General features: G+C 42.2%; 2 protein-coding genes across 8 annotated transcripts in view; one reads left to right on the forward strand and one right to left on the reverse strand.

The window, feature by feature from the left end:
• The window catches only part of LOC139759650 (uncharacterized), a 91,261-nt gene extending 81,453 nt beyond the window's left edge, over positions 1–9,808 (reverse strand). Inside the window, exon 1 of the mRNA XM_071682043.1 lies at positions 9,652–9,808. The gene's annotated coding sequence lies outside the window, so the exon portion shown is untranslated. The remainder of the gene's footprint in view (positions 1–9,651) is intronic.
• LOC139759648 (progesterone-induced-blocking factor 1-like) overlaps positions 5,647–26,617 on the forward strand; it is a 38,863-nt gene continuing 17,892 nt past the window's right edge. The window contains exon 1 of one of the 7 annotated variants that reach the window (XM_071682038.1): positions 5,647–5,665. The gene's annotated coding sequence lies outside the window, so the exon portion shown is untranslated. Of the gene's footprint in view, positions 5,666–6,942; positions 6,962–10,387; positions 10,640–12,686; positions 12,823–26,617 lie in introns of those variants that run through there. The other 6 variants (XM_071682039.1, XM_071682037.1, XM_071682040.1 and 3 more) reach the window with 6 other exon arrangements.

Below are 26,617 nucleotides of genomic sequence, written 5' to 3' on the forward strand. Positions count from 1 at the left end.
TTGATGAACATAATGTTTAACCAAAAGTTTGTCCTGCCCATCCCAGAAGGACTTGAGTGTCCAGCAGTAATCAAACGGTAAAAACATTGATACAGTTCGGCCTGGCCTTCAGTAGGACACCAGGATTGTTGTACAGTATGACAAACTTTACTCGAGTCCATAAAGGCGTTACCTCCTGTGATGCACGAACTAATGTACTTGCTGATAAACGTTATTACTGTGTGTAAATTACTGTACACTTGCTGTTAGCGAAGTAGCGCCAGGAACAGAAGAAAGGCCACATTCGTTCACTCTCAGTCTCTAGCTGTCATGTGTAATGCACCGAAACCACAACTCTCTTTCCACATCCAGGCCCCACAGACCTTTCCATGGTTTACCCCAGACGCTTCACATGCCCTGGTTCAGTCCATTGACGGCACGTCGACCCCAGTATACCACATCGTTCCAATTCACTCTATTCCTTGCACGCCTCTCACCCTCCGGTATGTTTGGGCCCCGATCGCTTAAAATCTTTTTCACTCCATCCTTCCACCTCCATTTGGTCTCCCACTTTTTGTTCCCTCCATCTCTGACACATATATCCTCTTTGTCAATCTTTCCTCACTTATTCTCTCCATATGTCCGAACCATTTCAACACGCCCTATTCTTCTCTCTCAACCACACTCTTTTTATTACCACACATCTCTCTTACCCTTTCATTACTACTCGATCAAACCACCTCACACCAGATATTGTTCTCAAACATTTCATTTCCAGCACATCCACCCTCCTCCGTACAACCCTATCTATAGCTTATGCCTCGCAACTATATAACATTGTTGGAACCACAATTCCTTCAAACATACTCATTTTTGCTCTCCGAGAGAACATTCTCTCCTTGTACACATTCTTCATCCCTCCCCGAACCTTCGCCCCCTCCCCTTCCCTGCAGACGCACCTCCGCTTCCATGGTTCTGTTCGCTGCTATGTCCACTCCCAGATATCTAAAACACTTCGCTTCCTCCAGTTTTTCTCCAATCAAACGTACATCCCAATTAACTTGTTCCTCAATCCTACTGAACCAAATAATCTCGCTCTTATTCACGTTTACTCTCAACTTTCTCCTTTCACACACTTTTCCAAACTCAGTCACTAACTTCTGCAGTTTCTCACTCGAAACAGCCATCAGTGCTGTATCATCAGCGAACAGCAACTAACTCATTTCCAAGGCCCTCTCATCCCCAGCAGACTGCATACTCGTCCCTCTCACCAAAACTCTTGCATTTACACCCCTACCGCAGACCGACCTTCACAGGGAACAATCACTTTCCTCTCTTCCTACTCGTACACATGCCTTACATCATCAATAAAAACTTTTCACTGCTTCTATCAGGGTTGCCTACCACACTATATGCTCTTACGACCTTCCATAAAGCATCTCTATCAACCCTGTCATATGCCTTCTCCAGGTCCGTAAATGCTATATATATATATATATATATATATATATATATATATATATATATATATATATATATATATATATATATATAATTTTTTTTTTTTTTTGTCGCTGTCTTCCGCGTTTGCGAGGTAGCGCAAGGAAACAGACGAAAGAAATGGCCCAACCCACCCCCATACACATGTATATACATTCGTCCACACACGCAAATATACATACCTACACAGCTTTCCATGGTTTACCCCAGACGCTTCACATGCCCTGATTCAATCCACTGACAGCACGTCAACCCCGATATACCACATCGATCCAATTCACTCTATTCCTTGCCCTCCTTTCACCCTCCTGCATGTTCAGGCCCCGATCACACAAAATCTTTTTCACTCCATCTTTCCACCTCCAATTTGGTCTCCCACTTCTCCTCGTTCCCTCCACCTCCGACACATATATCCTCTTGGTCAATCTTTCCTCACTCATTCTCTCCATGTGCCCAAACCATTTCAAAACACCCTCTTCTGCTCTCTCAACCACGCTCTTTTTATTTCCACACATCTCTCTTACCCTTACGTTACTTACTCTATCAAACCACCTCACACCACACATTGTCCTCAAACATCTCATTTCCAGCACATCCATCCTCCTGCGCACAACTCTATCCATAGCCCACGCCTCGCAACCATACAACATTGTTGGAACCACTAATCCTTCAAACATACCCATTTTTGCTTTCCGAGATAATGTTCTCGACTTCCACACATTCTTCAAGGCTCCCAGGATTTTCGCCCCCTCCCCCACCCTATGATCCATTTCCGCTTCCATGGTTCCATCCGCTGCCAGATCCACTCCCAGATATCTAAAACACTTTACTTCCTCCAGTTTTTCTCCATTCAAACTTACCTCCCAATTGACTTGACCCTCAACCCTACTGTACCTAATAACCTTGCTCTTATTCACATTTACTCTTAACTTTCTTCTTTCACACACTTTACCAAACTCAGTCACCAGCTTCTGCAGTTTCTCACATGAATCAGCCACCAGCGCTGTATCATCAGCGAACAACAACTGACTCACTTCCCAAGCTCTCTCATCCCCAACAGACTTCATACTTGCCCCTCTTTCCAAAACTCTTGCATTCACCTCCCTAACAACCCCATCCATAAACAAATTAAACAACCATGGAGACATCACACACCCCTGCCGCAAACCTACATTCACTGAGAACCAATCACTTTCCTCTCTTCCTACACGTACACATGCCTTACATCCTCGATAAAAACTTTTCACTGCTTCTAACAACTTGCCTCCCACACCATATATTCTTAATACCTTCCACAGAGCATCTCTATCAACTCTATCATATGCCTTCTCCAGATCCATAAATGCTACATACAAATCCATTTGCTCTTCTAAGTATTTCTCACATACATTCTTCAAAGCAAACACCTGATCCACACATCCTCTACCACTTCTGAAACCACACTGCTCTTCCCCAACCTGATGCTCTGTACATGCCTTCACCCTCTCAATCAATACCCTCCCATATAATTTACCAGGAATACTCAACAAACTTATACCTCTGAAATTTGAGCACTCACTCTTATCCCCTTTGCCTTTGTACAATGGCACTATGCACGCATTCCGCCAATCCTCAGGCACCTCACCATGAGTCATACATACATTAAATAACCTTACCAACCAGTCAATAATACAGTCACCTCCTTTTTTAATAAATTCCATCTGTTTTTCTAAGTTTTTCTCATACATTCTTCAAAGCAAACACCTGATCCACACATCATCTATCACTTCTGAAACCACACTGCTCTTCCCCAGTCTAATGATTTGTACATGCCTTCACTCTCTCAGTCAATACCCTACCATATGATTTCTTAGGAATACTCAAAAAACATATGCCTCTGTAGTTTGAACACTCACTTTTATCCCATTTGCTTATGTATAATGACACTGTGCATGCATTCCGCTAATCCTCAGGCACTTTACCATGACCCATACTTACATTCATAATCCTTACCAACCAATCAACAACACAGTCACCCACCCATCCCCTTTCTAAATAAATTCTACTGCAATACCATCCAAACCCGCCGCCTTGCCGGATTTCATCTTCCGCAAAGCTTTTACTGCCTCTTCGCTCTTAACCAAACCATTCTCCCTGACTCTCTCACTTCGCACACCACCACGCCCAATACACCCTATATCTGCCAGTCTGTCATCACTCACATTCAAAAAACCTTCAAAATACTCACCACATTTCCTTCTCACTTCATCACTACCATTTTATTACCCCCCCCCCCGTCCCCTTCACCTATGTTCCTATTTGTTCTCTTGTCTTATGCACGTTATTTACCTCCTTCCAAAGTATCTTGTTATCCTCCCCAAAGTTTGATTATACTGTCTCACCCCAACTCTCATTTGCCCTCTTTTTCAACCCTTGCACCTTCCTCTTGACCTGCCGCTTTTTCTTATACATCACCCAGTCACTTACATTCCTTCCTCGTAAGTATAGTCCAAAAGCCTCTCTTTTCTCTTACCCTAACAACTTCATCCAACCACTCACTGCCCTCTCTAGTCTGCCTACCTCCCATCTTTCTCTTGCCACATGCATCTCTTGCACATGATATCACTGCTTCCCTAAATCCATCCCATTCCTCCCCTACTCCCCTCACGTCATTTGCTGTCACCTCTTGCCACTCTACACTCAATCTCTCCTGGTACTTCCTCACACAAGTCTCGTTTCCAAGCTCACTTACTCTCACCACTCTCTTCTCCGCAACATTCTCACTTCTTTTTTGCAAACCTCTACAAAGCTTCACCTTCGCCTACACAAGATAGTGATCAGACATCTCTCCAGCTGCCCCTCTCGGCACATTAACATCCAAAAGTGTCTCTTTTACACGCCTATCAATTAACACGCAATCCAATAATGCCCTTTGTCCATCTCTCCTACTCACATACGTATGTTTATGTATATCTCTTTTTTAAACCAGGTATTCCCAATTACCATTCTTTTTTCAGCACACAAATCCACAAGCTCTTCACCATTTCCATTCATAACACTGAATATTCCATGAACACCAGTTATTTTACCCTCAACTGCCACATTACTCACCTTCGCATCACCAATACCCGGTCTCGTGCACCAAAACTGCTGACACACTCAGCTGCTCCCAAAACACTTACCTCTCATGATCTTTCTTCTCATGACCAGATGCATGAGCACCAATAATCACCCATTTCTCTCCATCCACTTTCAGTTTTACCCACATCAATCTAGAATTTACTTTCTATCACGCACACCCACAACTCCTGCTTTAGGAGTAGTGCTACTCCTTCCTTAGTTCTTGTCCTCTCACCAACTCCTGACTTTACTCCCAAGACTTTTCCAAACGAGTTTGGACGCTGAGTGTTTCATTCGCCAGTCTGAGGTATCCTCGGACGGGCGGGCCTTCAGCAGCTCGAGCCATTTCTACCCAGGCCAGGAAGCCAAGGGTCTGCCATACCCATGACTGATCACTTGTCAAACCTGTAGCCATCCGCCTTTGCCATAAAAAATGTTTCTTCCTGAAGAAAGACTCGTGATAATGGCAGGCTTTAGCCTATTTTCTTTTTCATATGGATTTTTTGTGTTGAACAAATATTTCCTAATTCTGCAGTTTAAACATGGTACTACAGGTAATTCGTTCTCTTTTAGTTCTTAGATCTGTGTATCTAACGCATAAGATTGTTATAATGATGTGGGTAATGATAAGAGCCTGCACTGAAACAAGCAGAGAGGTTTGAGAACTCTTGGTTGTCATGAGATGCGAACGGCGTGGAAACACAGCGAGACATGGCTGAGCAATCCGTTGGTCTATATAGTTATGTAGGAGTGTTGGTCTATATAGAGTTATGTAGGAGTGTTGGTCTATATAGAGTTATGTAGGAGTGTTTCAACAAGTGTTAAAACTGTCTTAACCTGGTTGATGGAGCAAGATGAAGCAGTGGACCATGGTTATACCATGTAGCCCAGAAACGCCGATAACTTTTAGTGAACCATCCATGATGTCGTGTGTAGGTTATGTCGTGCAAGTGTTGGTGCAGTACGACAAGTTCCCGTCACTGATAACAGCCCACCTGGCGTTGTGGCAAACGTCAGATGATATCATGTACCACCATTACATTCTTAGACTGTCAAATGACGAGACTGTACAGGTGCAAGGATGAAGGTTAGTGTGGTTCACCACCTACTGTACCCCGTCTCATATGTTACGCCAGGGATGAAGGTTAGTGTGGTTCACCACCTACTGTACCCCGTCTCATATGTTACGCCAGGGATGAAGGTTAGTGTGGTTCACCACCTACTGTACCCCGTCTCATATGTTACGCCAGGGATGAAGGTTAGTGTGGTTCACCACCTACTGTACCCCGTCTCATATGTTACGCCCACTGTGTTGTCCCTCTGCTAATTTGGATAAGTAGAGGACATTGTTCCTCCCGCTAAATTATAGGTCTGCAGTGGACAATGTCTTCAGTACTCCATAACAGTCAGGTGACGGGTGAGGAGTTCTGGCAGGTAATCATGAGTGAGGCTCAGTGTTATCTCAAGAGTACTGGACACCAGGAAAGCCTGGCTGTGTTCTTGACCCAGCTGTAGAGGACGCGTCACTTGTAAGTTGTTGGTGATAATATATCGGGAGGGAATGTCTGGCACAAGTACTGGGGAATTATTCTGGGAGTGTGAGAAGCAAGAATGTCACCGGTAGGGCGCACGCACCTCCTTTCCATCTTTGTTTATATTCGCAGATTCCCTCGTGAGACATCTAGCGACAGTAGAGGGAACATTTTTTGGGCCTTGAAACTGGTAACCTTGAAGCAGCAAGACTGGTTCAGGCAGGAGACATTCAACAATGTCCAGTATGGGATATCTTAACCCGGGAGTGTTACCATGTCCAGCCCTGTCTGACCAACTTATGACACACATCTGGGTTGGTCCTGCAGGACAGGTATTGTGGTGTGGCGGTGTAGAGGGCTACGGGACCAACAAATATGGAACCAGCGGCTCATACATGTGTTCGAACTCCGCTCGTGAGACAATATGGTGTATCAAGGAGCACGTCCGCCAACGACGGAGCGTTTACTGCCACACGACCACAGATTTGGCCACCAACCTACGTCCAACATATCGTCTTGATATTTCATGGCGTTGGATCTAGTATGTCTCGTTTTCTTCATTAGTTGTTTGAGTACTTTCTTACGAGGATATCAAGATGTCAAATAGCAGTCACATAGCCATATTTATTTATGTGATATATGGTCTTCTGCAAAGGATATATCATTGAATCTTGGTGGCTGAACAACTACTGGTAGTCAGTCACCGGCCAAGCAGACAGTAGTTTCAAAGTGCTTGTATAACACACTCCGACGCACAACTGGGAAGACGTTGTTGAGGAATTAACGATACAGATTGTGAATACTGTGAAACACGAGTGTGGTAGTGTCATGGGAAGAGATGACCAGTCACTGTAAATAGACACAGTATAACGGTAGAAGTATGAAACTTCTAGCCGTAAAGTAGTGTGGTTTATAGTGTTGCTACGGAATTTTGTCTCTACTGTGCCGCTTCGACAGAAGCTTATGCTTGGGTTGCCAGCAGTCCTACACTGCGTTGTGTTTGAAGAAGTTTAGGCTACTTACACAATCAAGAATTCCTCTTATCTGGACATCCTCTAGCAATTATGGTTACCTGAAAAAGCACATGATTGCTCGCCAGACAGTTGTGTATGTTTGTTAGCTAACTAGTAGAGTCGTTGGGCCTGTTTGTTAGCCAACCAGTTGAGTTGCTGGGCCTGGTTCTTGGCCATGGAGTTGGTTTTCTGGCCCCTAAATATTAGCTCACCAGTTGGGTTGCTAGGCTTGGTTTTTATCCAACCATCAGGATCGCTGGGCCTATTCAACTAATCGCTCGGGTCGTTGTGCTTGGATGGTAGACTACCAGTCAGGTGGCTGGGCCTGGTTGCTAGTTGAACAGTTTAGACGGGTCGCTTGGCTTGGGTTTTACTTAATCAGTCGGATGGTCGGGATTGGTTGATAGCCAAACAGATGAGTCGCTGGTCCTGGTTGGCAGCCAAACAGTTAGGTCACAGCCGCACCCTTATTACTGGGCTCATTCAAGTGTGATTACTATTTGTGAGTTTTACACTCATATTGCCCCTTCTTATTTGTATATATGTGCCATGTCCATACTCCTATGTATGTTTACACACACACACACACACGCGCGCGCGCGCGCGCGCGCACACACACTAGCCAATGGCAGGTACCCATTCTATCGACCAGCTAGGTGAACTGTGGACTGGCTCCCACGATGATCCATGCAGGCTTGATTCCAAGCGACCTACCTGTATGTACATGCGTGATGATCAGTAATGCTAACAGCTACACCGCTGAGGTCTGTGTGAGGTGGGGGGGGGGGGGGAATTAGTCTCATTATCAATGTCGCATTAACAGAGCGCGGGCAGACCCTGAGCCTGGGAGAGGCGGCGCTTTGGATGAGAAAGTCCGACTATTCTTAGATTATGCCAGGGCCCGATAGCTTGAGGAGAAGCATTGAAAAAATGAGAGGATCGGATAGTCTTATAGTTCTGATAACTTTGTTGAAATTCCTGTTGATCTGGAAATATGTAAACCTTCCAAGGGGTTAAGGTGTAGATTTTGGCCCAAGGGCCTCCAAACCCTTACACGCCTCTGTCCATGACCACGTTCAAGCAAGCCTTGTGTGCTAGGCTTGTACTCGCTACTAAAGAGTTTTTGAAAATGTACATACGTGTGTGTGTGTGAGCAGGACCGTTTTCTATATCACATGAGCGTCACGTCTCGCAACCCTGGCACCGGTATCGATATACATTACTGTGCAGACAGTAAGACGATTATCATGGTGTGAAGTGGTACGATAGTGCCCTCGAGCCGGGAATGGTGGCAGTAGTGGTCATGGTAGTACCATCACCAGCAGCAGTAGTCATGGTAGTACCATCACCAGCAGTAGTGGTCATGGTAGTATCATCACCAGCAGTAGTAGTCATGGTAGTACCATCACCAGCAGTAGTAGTCATGGTAGTACCATCACCAGCAGTAGTGGTCATGGTAGTACCATCACCAGCAGTAGTAGTCATGGTAGTACCATCACCAGCAGTAGTAGTCATGGTAGTACCATCACCAGCAGTAGTGGTCATGGTAGTATCATCACCAGCAGTAGTAGTCATGGTAGTACCATCACCAGCAGTAGTGGTCATGGTAGTATCATCACCAGCAGTAGTGGTCATGGTAGTACCATCACCAGCAGTAGTGGTCATGGTAGTACCATCACCAGCAGTAGTGGTCATGGTAGTACCATCACCAGCAGTAGTAGTCATGGTAGTACCATCACCAGCAGTAGTAGTCATGGTAGTACCATCACCAGCAGTAGTGGTCATGGTAGTATCATCACCAGCAGTAGTAGTCATGGTAGTACCATCACCAGCAGTAGTGGTCATGGTAGTATCATCACCAGCAGTAGTGGTCATGGTAGTACCATCACCAGCAGTAGTAGTCATGGTAGTACCATCACCAGCAGTAGTAGTCATGGTAGTACCATCACCAGCAGTAGTAGTCATGGTAGTACCATCACCAGCTGTAGTAGTCATGGTAGTACCATCACCAGCAGTAGTAGTCATGGTAGTAGTAGTAGCAGTAGTGTCATTAATGTCACTTACAATGATCCTAGTAAGTGAGCAGCAGTGTTAACATGATGGCTGCCTTTCGTAAAAGTGACGTTCGTAGTTCTCACAATATTGTTGTCACCATAACAATATTATTCGGTCTCGAGCGTGAAAACTGGTATGGATTGTGACAGTTGATATCCTATTGCAATATTTACTATATGTGTGTGTGCTTGTTTATGTATCATTCATCAGTATATGTATGCCGTATTTCAAACTTGCTTTGTATTCATTATTAAAAGTAAACTACAGTGATACAGCTATTCTTTGTACAGTATTCGTTCGAAGATGTCGATGAAGCGAATTACCAGCGGGTATAACGTTATTTAGAAAAACTACCAAAATTCAAAGAGAAGACTGTGTCCTTCTTAATCAACGTACATCTTCATCACCGCCATCTAGAATTATAAAGTCGCTTAGTCTAATTATGTTTTGAACACAGAGGATGTTGCAATCACCTGGTACTGGGACGTTTAACTAAGAAGTGAAGATCAAGTTGGTCAGATTCTCAGACGTCTGTGTGGATGTTCATTCAGGAACACAAGTTGATCCTTCCCCCGCACCCTGATGATGACCCAGCAGCACGAGACTTGAACTAAGACTAGCCTTGTTCAGGGCGTTTGAGTCTCTCCCGCCATCAGGGCAGAGCCAAGCAGGTCACGTGACTCCCCACGTCTCTGACGTCACACTAGCCTTGTGTTGCCACACACTGGTTCTCAGTAGTGAACATCGTACCTTATAAGAGAACGTATGTTCCCAGAAGTCATTTCAATTCATTTTTTGTAAGTTTTCTGAGATTCATGAATCTCAATTAGTGTTCAGTTGACACGTTAGATGATGAATGATATCTCATACCTCCTGTATTACGGTAATCAGTAAATTTTATTTTATTGTTAGAAATAAGCTTTTTGCACCATTTTCTTCAAATAAGCTCTTGTTTATAGTTACCACATATGTCTGACGCTTGTAATATTTAAAATAGTTAAAAGAATGAAGAAAAATGTATTTAAGTCATGATGTATTTTAAGCTAAAATGTAGGCAGATGCATCAAGAAATGCGCTTCTTGTACAAAGATTATGAAATATAGACAGCAGAGAGACTGTAGTGAGGGAGACACAATCAAAACTTCAGGAGCCTACCATCTTCGTAGAGGAAAGCGAATGAGCTCGTATTACTTGGAGAAGTGAGCAGACTGTGAAGTGAAAAGAAACACAGTCAACCACGACACATCTTCCATCATTGGAGCGCAGGTGTCTTGCATCCCTTGACGCCATAACAGAGACTGGCGGGTTCTTATAGCAACGAACGCATTGAAAAGAACAGACAAACACTGTATGGACTGCAGAACATTACCTGTAACGAAACTCAGAAAATGAAAGAGAAAGTACGTGAAGAATCTCAAAACCATAGAACTACTTAACAATCCCAGAACGTCAATAATGCAGGTGAGTGTGTGTCACAGGAGAGTTAGAACACACAACCAACACACACACGTAAGGTCAGCTTGACACAACTCCTGGTGACCATCATCCAGCAGCCGCGTCGCCTCGTCAGAAACAAACCGGCCATCTTCCTACACTCGCTCTGAAACGTTTCCTCTCAACCTGTTCAGACGACTCAGTTACTTGCACACAGGGGCGTCTCTAGGGGAAATAACGCCTCTGGCAACCACTGAAATCGCCCCTGGCTTGATTAAGAATGTACATATAGTGGATGCATATAAAGATATGTACAGTGTAATTATAAACTTTTGAAGAATTAGGCCAAACTGAAATTCATATAAACTCTTAAAGACATAAAGACTTATTTGATCAAAATTGTAACGTACAAGCGGTAATGCAACTGATAGTAGCAAAATATTACTATAGTTGAAAACTAGGAGAGTTTCTTTTTTGTTTCACAAAACCAAACCGTTGAAAATGGCAACTGGGTAGTGTATGTCAAAAAACAAACTTGTTGAGTGCCCCCGCTTCAAGTGCCGCCCAGGGCAGCTACCATACCCGAGGTACGCCATGTTGCACTTCAAGTTCAGATGACTTATGAGGTCATCTCAGGGAGCAACGTAATTGTCACTGGCTGTGGTAGAGGACGATGGAGTTGAATAAGTTCACGGAGGTGAGAGGGTTACATGATTGTGATTATATCTGGATCACACTTCAAGATGGTGCACCACCATGATGGAAGACGACAAAATGAATAAGTTTACGGCGGTGAGCGAGGTGTAGGGCTCAACATATAGAATTGCGTAGAACTTTCACTGATACAGATGAACGAAAATATCAAATATGTTCTCGGGACTGACATTAATTTCATTAGTTGCACATCCTTCTCTTCCACTTTGTTTTGACCGTATTATTCATATGTGTATTCTATATTTCTTGTGATTTCTTGTGATATTATGATGACATGCTATCTTCCAGTTGTTGGACAGCCTGCTTTTGTTTCACTGAAATTCTCTTCTAAGGGATCTGTGGTTTCGGTGCATTACACATGGCAGCTAGAGACTGAATGTGAACGAATGTGTGGCCTTTGTTGTCTTTTCCTGGCGCTACCTCGTGCGCACATGGGTAGGTGGGGGGATGCCATTTTCTTGTGTGGCGGGGGGGTGGCGGCGAAATGGATGAAGGCAGCATGTATGAATATGTGCGTGTGTATACATGTATATGTCTGTGTATGTATAAGTTTCTTGCACGCTTTTCACCCTCCTGCATGTTCAGGCCCCGATCGCTCAAAATCTTTTTCGCTCCATCCTTCCATCTCCAATTTTGTCTCCCACTTCCTCTGACACATATATCCTATTTGTCAATCTTTCCTCACTCATTCTCTACACCCTCTTCTGCTCTCTCAACCACACTCTTTTTATTACACTGATTTATATCTGAACTGCAGATGGCAGACTAACGTTTTCCTGCATTAAGAATGTAGTATGTTGATGACGTCATCTTGTCTGGTGCCTTCGTAACTTCTCAAAAGCTTTGCAACGTTTTGTTGGCGCAGTTTATCTTGTGGGAAGGGCATGTTGCAGAAGGCCAGGTATCTCAAGGGGTTTTTCATTCATCTGAATATTTGACGCTATTTGTAAAAAAAAATATCCTGGATCTTGATTTTTCTAGTTAATTGTAATCATTCTGGGGATAAGGGACTTAAGTTCTATTAGATGTTGGCTTGTGTGTCGACCTGGTGAAGTTGAAGCGTAAACCTGACATACACTTAGTTCAAAGGTATTTCAAAGTCAGCCTTTGATGCCCTTATTACTATATATTTACATCATAGCCGTGGGTTTGGCTAATGCTTGACATTTCAAGCTTAAACTGTCAATCTGGGTCATGTTAAAGATTTTTCGGCAATAATATAGTGTTACCAATATATTTTTGGTAATATCAAGTTACATGATTCTATTTCATACATTTTTTGAACTAATATGAAAGGTTTGAATGAATTATTAAGGTATGATATTACAAAACTCTAATACATAACTCGACATTATTGGTCACTAGTAAAGTGATGTGTGTACAGAACAGTCAAATGCAAACTTGCTTACTGGTTATCATATCAGTTATTTGCCACTGAAGCCTTGCTCTTTCACTTGATTTGGATTTGTTTCATGTTAAGGGACTCCTACCCTTTGGTTAGTATTTGGCTAAGTTAAGTCTTTGGGGAAGAAGCCTCTGATTAAAGGTTAAGTATTGTTGAAGTAGATTGGCTGCTAAGGTTTGGCTTGAAGAAGTCAAGTACTTTCTGTGCCACTAAGGAAAAAATCGCCGTTCAGGACAAAAAGCAAAGATGCCTCACATAATGGATAATGGCTGCATTCCAAATCACTTCATTTATGGATAACCTTATGTTTCGTTTGGCGTGGAGTTGCGAATCTATATACGTCAAAGGTTGTTTATTCTGATTTCATTCCAGGAAAGACTATTACAGAGAGTACCTGGACTTATACTTCCTAAGATGTAGAAGATAGAAGGTGTGGGAAAAAAAGAGTCGTATGATCATGGCGCACCTTGGGACATCTCGTTAACTTATTGTACCAGTTTAGGGAGACAGAGGAAATGACATGAAATTTGATAAAATGCACATAAGCGGACTCCTTCATACATTTTAATTGGAGTGGAAGATCTTATATATGTTTCATATGTGGCAAGGTTGGGTACTCACAAAGTGAGAAGGGCTTTGAATTGAAGGGACATTGTGTGTAAATGCACAGTATACCAACAGTTTAAATAGTACTGATTTCGTAATTATCTGTTGACTTACAGGAGAGATGCTTCTGGCATCTCAAAGTTGTTTGAGAATGTCTTCGCACTGTGCCTAAGAAACTGGCAAATTGGCCATGCTGTGGATAGCCAAAAGCAAACATCTACCTAGTACTTGTTCAGATTCTGTAGGGCTCTATTCAGTTTGTAAATCGACTTTCAAGCTAAATAAAGCTGTATATAAACAAAATGATATGTACAGATGTTATGATAACACTGATGAAAATGCATCTCTGAAGAATGATAAAAATTATGCTATACACATTATAAATTCATAAGAATTAATTGAAACATGTGGTGTTTTACATCATGAGTTGATATATTTGTATTTATTTCAAAGCCCAATGAGATAAGAAATGCCAAAGGTACAGCCTTAATTGTTGTTACCTGAAATAGGTGTAACTGATTCATAAAATCCTTTTTCATTATTAGCATTACTTAAGTTTCGTTCAGATTAAATGTTTTTTTTTTATATAATTGGCTCTGTAACAAATCAGTTATGTCTGCTTAGTTGACCTTTTGTGATTTGAATAATAGAATAGTTTTCATATACCTCATTTATCTCTATATGACTTGATAATCTCATTATGTGTAAATATGTCAGTTTTTATTTTTCCATTGCGCAGCAGAAATGATTTCTAAGTTTTGCCACCATTTCATAGCCAGTTTTGTCATTGCTACATTATCTTAGTGATATTGTAACACATAACACACATTAATACAGGACACGGGTGAAAATTTCCTTTCCTAGTACTAAATAGATTTTTTTTCAATTGCATATATGTGTGAAAACATCATTGATATTTTAAGTATTTGCCATCCACTGTGCATTCAACTAGAAAAGGTATAGATTTTGTATTCAAATGAAGTCATTGTATACTCAATTTAAGTGAGTAGTGGTACTGTAGGTACACATCATCTCCTGGAGCCATGTTATGATTTTCCTGTTTAGCACTTTTTTTTGGTTAGAGCCCTTTGACCAGGCATGTATCGCAAGTGCTAGAAGTCTGTTTGTATCCTTATTTTCATATCCAATTGGAATTTTCATTGAGCTTTAAGCCTTATGCTCAGTTGCTTTTCCTTGAAACCCTTTGGATTTTACTGAGATTGCCAAGGATACCATTTACTTGTATTACATGTCCCTTCAGACTCCTCTCAGAGATGTACTATATTTTTTTTTATTGTAGAATTTAAACACCTTTTATTTAATAGACCTGTGCTTTACACTTGTGTTTATGATGTGAGAAGTTGGGCTCTATCTTAACTTTCACAGAAACCTTCCATTGGAGGAGATCTGTTGAAACGACCTTTAACTCACGTATTTCATTTTCATCGCATGCTGTCCTGTGTGGCTCTAGTGATTCTCCTTAAGGAGAATCAGTTTCTAAAGTTCCTTCAATTCACCAATGAAAGTTTTTGTTTTTGCCTGTGGGGTGTATCTTATCTAATTTTTGTTTTCTCTAATTCTCTTTTTAGTGGATGTGTTCTCATGCTTGTTGGACAAACTGCAGAGAACAGAAATATGCTGTAGGTTTTGAAAACTTTTCTGAGGCAGTGTCTCACAAGCAATTTTTCCTGTTTTTGTCATTTTGCATGATCTTACCCTCATATTTGAAAAGCATTTTCTCTTTATGTTCCGTAGCCAGCTTGGGTTGGTGCATGTATATTGTGAGCTCCAGGCAGTTGGTAATAGGGTGGGGTCTCTGATGTTATCCCTGTAGTGGTTACTGATTAGCCAGAGCAGACCTGTTCAACAAGCAAGCAGATTTGAATACTCCAGGATTTGTTTGCAAAGGGTGAATGAAGGCTGTTACCTGCTTACCGAATTATGAGAGTAGGAGGGGTCCTGATCAAGATATTCTTAGGGAATATACCTCAAGCTTTTGTGATGTTGTGTAAGAGAGAAAAGACCTTTGAATTACTAATTCCTTCATATTTTTTTTTCTGGACACCATATATATATATCATGAATGGGAAGAAAAGAATTTTAGATTTTTTTTAAGGGATACTCTCTCACAATCTATTGCAAACTTTATCCCCTTAACCTCACTTGGAATATTCTTTCCAACCCTGTGAATCTCTGGTTTCCAAATATATTCATATAACAATGAAAAAAGAAATCTTTTCTGAAGTATATTGAATGAAAAAAGAAATCTTTTCTGAAGTATATTGATTACTTTCAGCCTGATAATGTGTACATATTTTAGCACATAACGCCAAATTGTGCAGAAGTAAAGCCTGACTCAATCAAGTTGTCACTGGACATATTTAATCATTCATTTCGCCTGCACTGGAAAATTAATTATTAATTATTATCATGTTTTAACAGAGTAAACTTTTGTGATCACAGTGATTCATTGATTTTTTCTTCAGAACAGTGAAATAATAAAAGTTTGTAAAGATACTGGGAACCCCAGTCAGATGCATTGTCAAAGTCTGTTGGTGCTGGCATCACTGCTTCCACTTGTGGTAGAAACACCTTTTCCTGCTTCATCTTGGTCAGCTTTCAGTGCTGGTTTTGTCAGTGATCATAAAAACAATTACGAGATCATCTTCAAGTAATTCAAGGGCATCATTTGCTTGGGCTTCTAAATCTAGCTGAAACCACTCAATCTCCCTCCTAGAATACTCAAGAGAATATGCTGTCATTGTCTAGATGATGACTGACTCTTGGGAGAAATTATCATACAATGCCTTCTCAGTAACCACCCAGGCTCATTGGGCAGCCTTGAAGTAGAGGCATGAATCTCATTATGTTAACTTATATTTACACAAGATGTCTGGGCCATGTGAAAATCCATTTAGAGGAGTTAGGGGTTAAAGAAGAATTTAAAATATATCCATACGTATGTGAGTAGGAGAGATGGTTGAAGGGCATTATTGGATCACGTGTTAATTGATAGGCGTATAAAAGAGAGACTTTTGGATGTTAATGTGCTGAGAGGGGCAGCTGGAGAGATGTCTCATCACAATCTTGTGGAGCAAAGGTGAAGATTTGTAGAGGTTTTCAAAAAAAAACGAGGGAATGTTGGGGAGAAGAGAGTGTTGAGAGTCAGTGAGCTTGGAAAGGAAACTTGTGTGAGGAAGTACATGGAGAGATTGAGTGTAGAATGGCAAAAGGTGAGAGCAAATGATGTGAGGGGAGTGGGTGAGGAATGGGACGTATTTAAAGAAGCAGTGATGGCATGTGCAAAAGACGCATGTGGTATGAGAAAGGTGAGAGGTGGGCAGATTAGAAAGGGTACTGAATGGTGGGATGAAGTAAAGCTGTTAGTGAAAGAAAAAAGAGAGGAGTTTGGATGATACTTATAAGGAAGGAGTGCAAATGATCGAGATATGTATGAAAGAAAGTGGCAGATGGCCAAGAGGAAGGTGCAAGGATTGAAAAAGTGGGCAAATGAGAGTCAGAGTGAGAGAGTATCATTAAACTTCAGGGAGAATAAAAAGATGTTTTGGAAGGAGGTAAATAACGTGTAAGATAAGAGAACTAATGGGAACATCGGTGAAGGGGGTAAGGAGGGAAGTAATAACAGGTAGTGATGAAGTGAGAAGGAGATGGAGTGAGTATTTTGAATGTCTGTTGAATATATTTGATAATAGACTGGCTGATGTAGGGTGATTTGGTCTGGATGGTGTGAGAGGGTCAGGGAGAATGGTTTGGTTAAGAGAGAAGAGGTAGTGTAAGCTTTGCGGAAGATGAAATCTGGCAAGGTGGCAGGTTTGGATGGTATTGCAGTAGAATTTATTAAGAAAGGGGATGACTGTGTTGTTGATTGGTTTGTAAGGATATTCACTGTATGTATGGATCATGGTGAAGTGCCTGAGGATTGGTGGAATGCATGCATAGTGTCATTGTACAAAGGCAAAGGGGATAAAGGTAAGTGTTCAAACTACAGAGGCATAAGTTTGTTGAGTATTCATGGGAAATTATATGGGCAGGTATTGATTGAGAGGGTGAAAGCATGTACAAAGCATTAGAATGGGGAAGAGCAGTGTGATTTCAGAAGTGTTAGAGGATGTGTGGATCAGGTGTTTGCATTGAAGAATATGTGAGAAGTACTTAGAAAAATAGATGGATTTGTATGTAGCATTTATCGATCTGGAGAAGGCATATGGTAGGGTTGATAGAGATGCTTTGCGGAAGGTCTTTAGAGTATATGGTTTGGGAGGTAAGTGCTAGAAGTAATGAGAAGTTTTTATCAAGGGTGTAAGGTATGTGTAGAGGTAGGAAGAGAGGAGAGCGATTGGTTCCCAGTGAAGGTTAGTCTGCAGGAGGGGTGTGTGATGTCTCCATGGTTGTTTAATTTGTTTATAGATGAGGTGGTTAGGGAGGTAGATGCAAGAGTTTTGGAGAGAGGGGCGAGTTTGCAGTCTGTTGTGGATGAGAGGGCCTGGGAAGTAAGTTAGTTGTTGTTCACCCATGATACAGCACTGATGGCTATTTCAAGTGAGAAACTGCAGAAGTTGGTGACTGAGTTTGGAAAAGTGTGTGAAAGGAGAAAGTTGAGTGTAAATGTGAATAAGAGGAAGGCTATTAGGTTCAGCAGGATTGAAAGACAAGTTAGTTGGGATGTGAGTTTGAATGGAAAAAAATTGGAGGAAGTGAAGTGTTTTAGATATCTGGATATGGACTTAGCAGGAAATGGAACCATGGAAGCGGAAGTGAGACACAGGGTGGGGGATGGGGCAAAGTTTCTGGGAGCAATGGAGAATGCAGGGAAAGAGAGACTTATCTCGGAGAGCAAAAATGGGTATGTTTGAAAGAATAGTAGTTCCAACAATATGATGTGGTTGCAAGGCATGGGCTATGAATAGGGTTGTACGGAGGAGAGTGGATGCGTTAGAAATGAAGTGTTTAAGGAAAATTTGTTGTTTGGGGTGGTTTGACCAAGTAAGTAATGAAAAGATAAGAGAGGTAAGATATAATAAAAAGTGTGGTTTAGAGAGCAGAAGAGGATGTGTTGAAATGGTTTGGACATATGGAGAGAATGATTGAGGAAAGGTTGACAAAGAGGTTATATAAGTCAGAGGTGAAGGGAATAAGGAGAATCGGGAGACCAAATTGGAGGTGGAAGGATGGAGTGAAAAAGATTTTGAGTGATTGGGGCCTGAACACACAGGAAGGTGCATGCAAGGAATAGAGTGAATTGGAATGATGTGGTATACCGAGGTCGATGTGATGTCGATGGACTGCGCCAGGGCATGTGAAACATTTGGGGTAAACCATGGAAAGGTCTGTGGGTCCTGGATGTGGATAGGGAGCTGTGGTTTCAGTGCATTACACATGACAGCTAGAGACTGAGTGTGGATTGAACCAGGGCATGTGAAGTGTCGGGGGTAAACCATGGAAAGTCTGTGGGGCCTGGATGTGGAAAGGGAGCTGTGGTTTCGGTGCATTATTACATGACAGCTAGAGACTGAGTGTGAACGAATGGGGCCTTTGTTGTCTTTTCCTAGTGCTACCTCGCACACATGAGGGGGGAGGGGGTTGTTATTCCATGCGTGGCGAGGTGGTGATGGGAGTAAATAAAGGCAGACAGTATGAATTATGTACATGTGTATATATGTATATGTCTGTGTGTGTATATATATGTGTGTACATTGAGATGTATAGGTATGTATATTTGCGTGTGTGGACATGTATGTATATACATGTGTATGTGGGTGGGTTGGGCCATTCTTTCGTTTGTTTCCTTGCACTCCCTCGCTAATGTGGGAGACAGTGACAAAGCAAAATAAAATAAATAAATAAATATATATATAATATATATATATGCCATTTCCCACGTTAGCGAGGTAGCATTAAGAACAGAGGACTGAGCCATTGAGGGAATATCCTCACTTGGCCCCCTTCTCTGTCCCTCTTTTGGAAAATTAAAAAATGAGAGGGGAGGATTTCCACCCTCCTGCTCCCTCCCCTTTTAGTTGCCATTTGCGACACGCCGGCAATACGTTGGAAGTATTCTTTCTCCCCTATCCCCAGGGATATATATATATATATATTTTTTTTTTTTTTGTCGGTGTCTCCCGCGTTTGCGAGGTAGCGCAAGGAAAGAGACAAAAGAAATGGCCCAACCCACCCCCATACACATGTATATACATACGTCCACACACGCAAATATACATACCTACACAGCTTTCCATGGTTTACCCCAGACGCTTCACATGCCCTGATTCAATCCACTGACAGCACGTCAACCCCGGTATACCACATCGATCCAATTCACTCTATTCCTTGCCCTCCTTTCACCCTCCTGCATGTTCAGGCCCCGATCACACAAAATCTTTTTCACTCCATCTTTCCACCTCCAATTTGGTCTCCCACTTCTCCTCGTTCCCTCCACCTCCGACACATATATCCTCTTGGTCAATCTTTCCTCACTCATTCTCTCCATGTGCCCAAACCATTTCAAAACACCCTCTTCTGCTCTCTCAACCACGCTCTTTTTATTTCCACACATCTCTCTTACCCTTACGTTACTTACTCGATCAAACCACCTCACACCACACATTGTCCTCAAACATCTCATTTCCAACACATCCATCCTCCTGCGCACAACTCTATCCATAGCCCACGCCTCGCAACCATACAACATTGTTGTAACCACTATTCCTTCAAACATAGCCATTTTTGCTTTCCGAGATAATGTTCTCGACTTCCACACATTCTGCAAGGCTCCCAGGATTTTCGCCCCCTCCCCCACCCTATGATCCACTTCCGCTTCCATGTTTCCATCGCTGACAGATCCACTCCCAGATATCTAAAACACTTTACTTCCTCCAGTTTTTCTCCATTCAAACTTACCTCCCAACTGACTTGACCCTCAACCCTACTGTACCTAATAACCTTGCTCTTATTCACATTTACTCTTAACTTTCTTCTTTCACACACTTTACCAAACTCAGTCACCAGCTTCTGCAGTTTCTCACATGAATCAGCCACCAGCGCTGTATCATCAGCGAACAACAACTGACTCACTTCCCAAGCTCTCTCATCCCCAACAGACTTCATACTTGCCCCTCTTTCCAAAACTCTTGCATTCACCTCCCTAACAACCCCATCCATAAACAAATTAAACAACCATGGAGACATCACACACCCCTGCTGCAAACCTACATTCACTGAGTGGCAGATATAGGGTGTTTTGGTCGAGGTGGTGTGCAAAGTGAGAAGTTTAGGGAAAATGATTTGGTAAACAGAGAAGAGGTAGTAAAAGCTTTGTGGAAGATGAAAGCCGGCAAGGCAGCAGGTTTGGATGGTATTGCGGTGGAATTTATTAAAAAAGGGGGTGACTGTATTATTGACTGGTTGGTAAGGTTATTTAATGTATGTATGACTCATGGTGAGGTGCCTGAGGATTGGCGGAATGCGTGCATAGTGCCATTGTACAAAGGCAAAGGGGATAAGAGTGAGTGCTCAAATTACAGAGGTATAAGTTTGTTGAGTATTCCTGGTAAATTATATGGGAGGGTATTGATTGAGAGGGTGAAGGCATGTACAGAGCATCAGATTGGGGAAGAGCAGTGTGGTTTCAGAAGTGGTAGAGGATGTGTGGATCAGGTGTTTGCTTTGAAGAATGTATGTGAGAAATACTTAGAAAAGCAAATGGATTTGTATGTAGCATTTACGGATCTGGAGAAGGCATATGATAGAGTTGATATATATATATATATATATATATATATATATATATTTTTTTTTTTTTATACTTTGTCGCTGTCTCCCGCGTTTGCGAGGTAGCGCAAGGAAACAGACGAAAGAAATGGCCCAACCCCCCCCCCATACACATGTACATACACACGTCCACACACGCAAATATACATACCTACACAGCTTTCCATGGTTTACCCCAGACGCTTCACATGCCTTGATTCACTCCACTGACAGCACGTCAACCCCTGTATACCACATCGCTCCAATTCACTCTATTCCTTGCCCTCCTTTCACCCTCCTGCATGTTCAGGCCCCGATCACACAAAATCTTTTTCACTCCATCTTTCCACCTCCAATTTGGTCTCCCTCTTCTCCTCGTTCCCTCCACCTCCGACACATATATCCTCTTGGTCAATCTTTCCTCACTCATTCTCTCCATGTGCCCAAACCATTTCAAAACACCCTCTTCTGCTCTCTCAACCACGCTCTTTTTATTTCCACACATCTCTCTTACCCTTACGTTACTTACTCGATCAAACCACCTCACACCACACATTGTCCTCAAACATCTCATTTCCAGCACATCCATCCTCCTGCGCACAACTCTATCCATAGCCCACGCCTCGCAACCATACAACATTGTTGGAACCACTATTCCTTCAAACATACCCATTTTTGCTTTCCGAGATAATGTTCTCGACTTCCACACATTTTTCAAGGCTCCCAAAATTTTCGCCCCCTCCCCCACCCTATGATCCACTTCCGCTTCCATGGTTCCATCCGCTGACAGATCCACTCCCAGATATCTAAAACACTTCACTTCCTCCAGTTTTTCTCCATTCAAACTCACCTCCCAATTGACTTGACCCTCAACCCTACTGTACCTAATAACCTTGCTCTTATTCACATTTACTCTTAACTTTCTTCTTCCACACACTTTACCAAACTCAGTCACCAGCTTCTGCAGTTTCTCACATGAATCAGCCACCAGCGCTGTATCATCAGCGAACAACAACTGACTCACTTCCCAAGCTCTCTCATCCCCAACAGACTTCATACTTGCCCCTCTTTCCAGGACTCTTGCATTTACCTCCCTAACAACCCCATCCATAAACAAATTAAACAACCATGGAGACATCACACACCCCTGCCGCAAACCTACATTCACTGAGAACCAATCACTTTCCTCTCTTCCTACACGTACACATGCCTTACATCCTCGATAAAAACTTTTCACTGCTTCTAACAACTTGCCTCCCACACCATATATTCTTAATACCTTCCACAGAGCATCTCTATCAACTCTATCATATGCCTTCTCCAGATCCATAAATGCTACATACAAATCCATTTGCTTTTCTAAGTATTTCTCACATACATTCTTCAAAGCAAACACCTGATCCACACATCCTCTACCACTTCTGAAACCGCACTGCTCTTCCCCAATCTGATGCTCTGTACATATATATATATATATATATATATATATATATATATATATATATATATATATATATATATATATATATATGGAAAGTTGTTTGGGGCCTGGATGTGGAAAGGGAGCTGTGGTTTCAGGCATTATTGCATGATAGCTAGAGACTGAGTGTGAACGAATGGGGCCTTTGTTGTCTTTTCCTAATGCTACCTCGCACACGAGGGGGGAGGGGGATGGTATTCCATGTGTGGCGAGGTGGCGATGGGAATGAATAAAGGCAGACAGTGTGAATTGTGTGCATGGGTATATATGTATGTGTCTGTGTGTGTATATATATGTGTACATTGAGATGTATAGGTATGTATATTTGCGTGTGTGGACGTGTATGTATATACATTGTATGTGGGGTTGGGTTGGGCCATTTCTTTCGTCTGTTTCCTTGCGCTACCTCACAGACGCGGGAGACAGCGACAAAGCAAAAAAAAATATATATATATATATATATATATATATATATATATATATATATATATATATATATATATATATATATATATATATCCACTCCCAGATATCTAAAACACTTCACTTCCTCCAGTTTTTCTCCATTCAAACTCAACTCCCAATTGACTTGACCCTCATCCCTACTGTACCTAATAACCTTGCTCTTATTCACATTTACTCTTAACTTTCTTCTTTCACACACTTTACCAAACTCAGTCACCAGCTTCTGCAGTTTCTCACATGAATCAGCCACCAGCGCTGTATCATCAGCGAACAACAACTGACTCACTTCCCAAGCTCTCTCATCCCCAATAGACTTCATACTTGCCCCTCTTTCCAAAACTCTTGCATTCACCTCCCTAACAACCCCATCCATAAACAAATTAAACAACCATGGAGACATCACACACCCCTGCCGCAAACCTACATTCACTGAGAACCAATCACTTTCCTCTCTTCCTACACGTACACATGCCTTACATCCTCGATAAAAACTTTTCACTGCTTCTAACAACTTGCCTCCCACACCATATATTCTTAATACCTTCCACAGAGCATCTCTATCAACAGCGGATGGAAGCGGAAGTGGATCATAGGGTGGGGGAGGGGGCGAAAATTCTGGGGGCCTTGAAGAATGTGTGGAAGTCGAGAACATTATCTCGGAAAGCAAAAATGGGTATGTTTGAAGGAATAGTGGTTCCAACAATGTTGTATGGTTGCGAGGCGTGGGCTATGGATAGAGTTGTGCGCAGGAGGATGGATGTGCTGGAAATGAGATGTTTGAGGACAATGTGTGGTGTGAGGTGGTTTGATCGAGTGAGTAACGTAAGGGTAAGAGAGATGTGTGGAAATAAAAAGAGCGTGGTTGAGAGAGCAGAAGAGGGTGTTTTGAAGTGGTTTGGGCACATGGAGAGGATGAGTGAGGAAAGATTGACCAAGAGGATATATGTGTCGGAGGTGGAGGGAGCAAGGAGAAGAGGGAGACCAAATTGGAGGTGGAAAGATGGAGTGAAAAAGATTTTGTGTGATCGGGGCCTGAACATGCAGGAGGGTGAAAGGAGGGCAAGGAATAGAGTGAATTGGAGCGATGTGGTATACCGGGGTTGACGTGCTGTCAGTGGATTGAATCAAGGCATGTGAAGCGTCTGGGGTAAACCATGGAAAGCTGTGTAGGTATGTATATTTGCGTGTGTGGACGTATGTATATACATGTGTATAGGGGGGGGTTGGGCCATTTCTTTCGTCTGTTTCCTTGCGCTACCTCGCAAACGCGGGAGACAGCGACAAAGTATAAAAAAAAAAAAAAAAAAAAATCTATATGTATATATATATATATATATATATATATATATATATATATATATATATATATATATGATTGGGAATACCTGGTTTAAAAAGCGAGATATATATAAGTATACTTATGTAAGTAGGAGAGATGGCCAGAGAGCGTTATTGGATTACGTGTTAATTGACAGGCGCGCGAAAGAGAGACTTTTGGATGTTAATGTGCTGAGAGGTGCAACTGGAGGGATGTCTGATCATTATCTTGTGGAGGCTAAGGTGAAGATTTGTATGGGTTTCCAGAAAAGAAGAGTGAATGTTGGGGTGAAGAGGGTGGTGAGAGTAAGTGAGCTTGGGAAGGAGACTTGTGTGAGGAAGTACCAGGAGAGACTGAGTACAGAATGGAAAAAGGTGAGAACAATGGAAGTAAGGGGAGTGGGGGAGGAATGGGATGTATTTAGGGAATCAGTGATGGATTGCGCAAAAGATGCTTGTGGCATGAGAAGAGTGGGAGGTGGGTTGATTAGAAAGGGTAGTGAGTGGTGGGATGAAGAAGTAAGAGTATTAGTGAAAGAGAAGAGAGAGGCATTTGGACGATTTTTGCAGGGAAAAAATGAAATTGAGTGGGAGACGTATAAAAGAAAGAGACAGGAGGTCAAGAGAAAGGTGCAAGAGGTGAAAAAAAGGGCAAATGAGAGTTGGGGTGAGAGAGTATCATTAAATTTTATGGAGAATAAAAAGATGTTCTGGAAGGAGGTAAATAAAGTGCGTAAGACAAGGGAGCGAATGGGAACTTCAGTGAAGGGCGCAAATGGGGAGGTGATAACAAGTAGTGGTGATGTGAGAAGGAGATGGAGTGAGTATTTTGAAGGTTTGTTGAATGTGTTTGATGATAGAGTGGCAGATATAGGGTGTTTTGGTCGAGGTGGTGTGCAAAGTGCGAGGGTTAGGGAAAATGATTTGGTAAACAGAGAAGAGGTAGTAAAAGCTTTGCGGAAGATGAAAGCCGGCAAGGCAGCAGGTTTGGATGGTATTGCAGTGGAATTTATTAAAAAAGGGGGTGACTGTATTGTTGACTGGTTGGTAAGGTTATTTAATGTATGTATGACTCATGGTGAGGTGCCTGAGGATTGGCGGAATGCGTGCATAGTGCCATTGTACAAAGGCAAAGGGGATAACAGTGAGTGCTCAAATTACAGAGGTATAAGTTTGTTGAGTATTCCTGGCAAATTATATGGGAGGGTATTGATTGAGAGGGTGAAGGCATGTACAGAGCATCAGATTGGGGAAGAGCAGTGTGGTTTCAGAAGTGGTAGAGGATGTGTGGATCAGGTGTTTGCTTTGAAGAATGTATGTGAGAAATACTTAGAAAAGTAAATGGATTTGTATGTAGCATTTATGGATCTGGAGAAGGCATTTGATAGAGTTGATAGAGATGCTCTGTGGAAGGTATTAAGAATATATGGTGTGGGAGGCAAGTTGTTAGAAGCAGTGAAAAGTTTTTATCGAGGATGTAAGGCATGTGTACGTGTAGGAAGAGAGGAAAGTGATTGGTTCTCATTGAATGTAGGTTTGCGGCAGGGGTGTGTGATGTCTCCATGGTTGTTTAATTTGTTTATGGATGGGGTTGTTAGGGAGGTGAATGCAAGAGTTTTGGAAAGAGGGGCAAGTATGAAGTCTGTTGGGGATGAGAGAGCTTGGGAAGTGAGTCAGTTGTTGTTCGCTGATGATACAGCGCTGGTGGCTGATTCATGTGAGAAACTGCAGAAGCTGGTGACTGAGTTTGGTAAAGTGTGTGAAAGAAGAAAGTTAAGAGTAAATGTGAATAAGAGCAAGGTTATAAGGTACAGTAGGGTTGAGGGTCAAGTCAATTGGGAGGTGAGTTTGAATGGAGAAAAACTGGAGGAAGTGAAGTGTTTTAGATATCTGGGAGTGGATCTGGCAGCGGATGGAAACATGGAAGCGGAAGTGGATCATAGGGTGGGGGAGGGGGCGAAAATTCTGGGAGCCTTGAAGAATGTGTGGAAGTCGAGAACATTATCTCGGAAAGCAAAAATGGCTATGTTTGAAGGAATAGTGGTTCCAACAATGTTATATGGTTGCGAGGCGTGGACTATGGATAGAGTTGTGCGCAGGAGGATGGATGTGCTGGAAATGAGATGTTTGAGGACAATGTGTGGTGTGAGGTGGTTTGATAGAGTAAGTAACGTAAGGGTAAGAGAGATGTGTGGAAATAAAAAGAGCGTGGTTGAGAGAGCAGAAGAGGGTGTTTTGAAATGGTTTGGTC

Source organism: Panulirus ornatus, chromosome 33 (genome assembly GCF_036320965.1).
Source record: "Panulirus ornatus isolate Po-2019 chromosome 33, ASM3632096v1, whole genome shotgun sequence".
Lineage (NCBI taxonomy): Eukaryota > Metazoa > Arthropoda > Malacostraca > Decapoda > Palinuridae > Panulirus > Panulirus ornatus.